Raw genomic sequence first — 1549 nt, forward strand, 5'->3', positions numbered from 1 at the left:
GTCAACCAGAGTATGATCCGCACCAGAGTGGTACGGTAATCCTGTTCTGGAGATCATGTTACTTGACCATGACGAACCTACAAACTATGAGGAAGCGATGATGAGCCCAGATTCTGCGAAATGGCTTGAGGCCATGAAATATGAGATGGGATCCATGTATGAGAACAAAGTGTGGACTTTGGTTGACTTGCCCGATGACCGACAAGACATAGAGAATAAGTGGATCTTCAAGAAGAAGACTGACGTTGACAGTAATATTACTGTCTACAAAGCTCGACTTGTTGCGAAAGGTTTTCGACAAGTTCAAGGAGTTGACTATGATGAGACCTTCTCACCCGTAGCGATGCTTAAGTCTGTCCGGATCATGTTAGCAATTGCCGCATTTTATGATTATGAAATTTGGCAAATGGATGTCAAAACTGCATTCCTTAATGGATATCTTAAAGAAGAGATGTATATGATGCAACCAGAAGGTTTTGTCGATCCTGAAGGTGCTAACCAAATGTGCAAGCTCCAGTGATACATTCATGTGAACGAAATATGCCCTAGAGGCAATAATAAAGTTGTTATTTATATTTCCTTATAACATGATAAATGTTTATTATTCATGCTAGAATTGTATTAACCAGAAACTTAGTACATGTGTGAATACATAGACAAACAAAGTGCCCCTAGTATGCCTCTACTTAACTAGCTCGTTAATCAAAGATGGTTAAGTTTCCTGACCATAGACATGTGTTGTCATTTGATGAACAGGATCACATCATTAGAGAATGATGTGATGGACAAGATCCATCTGTTAGCTTAGCATAATGATCGTTTAGTTTTATTGCTATTGCTTTCTTCATGACTTATACATATTCCTTTGACTATGAGGTTATGTAACTCCCGAATACCGGAGGAACACTTTGTGTGCTATCAAACGTCACAACGTAACTGGGTGATTATAAGGATGCTCTACAAATGTCTCTAAAGGTGTTTGTTGAGTTGGCATAGATCGAGATCAGGATTTGTCACTCCATGTATCGGAGAGGTGTCTCTGGGCCGTCTTAGTAATGCACATCACTATAAGCCTTGTAAGCAATGTAACTAATGAGTTAGTTATGGGATGATGCATTACAGAACGAGTAAAGAGACTTGCCGATAACGAGATTGAACTAGGTATGATGATACCAACGATCGAATCTCGGGCAAGTAACATACCGATGACAAAGGCAATAACGTATGTTGTTATGCGGTTTGACCGATAAAGATCTTCGTAGAAGATGTAGGAGCCAATATGAGCATACAGGTTCCGCTATTGGTTATTGACCGGAGATGTGTCTCGGTCATGTCTACATAGTTCTCGAACCCATAGGGTCCACACGCTTAATGTTCAATGACGATTTGTCTTATGAGTTATGTGTTTTGGTGATCGACATTTGTTCGGTGTCCCGGATGAGATCATGGACATAATGAGGAGTCTCGAAATGGTCGAGAGGTAAGGATTGATATATTGGAAGGTTATATACGGACACCGGAATGGTTTGGAAAAAGATCGGGGATTTTT

The sequence above is a fragment of the Triticum dicoccoides genome, chromosome 2A (assembly GCF_002162155.2).
Source record: "Triticum dicoccoides isolate Atlit2015 ecotype Zavitan chromosome 2A, WEW_v2.0, whole genome shotgun sequence".
Lineage (NCBI taxonomy): Eukaryota > Viridiplantae > Streptophyta > Magnoliopsida > Poales > Poaceae > Triticum > Triticum dicoccoides.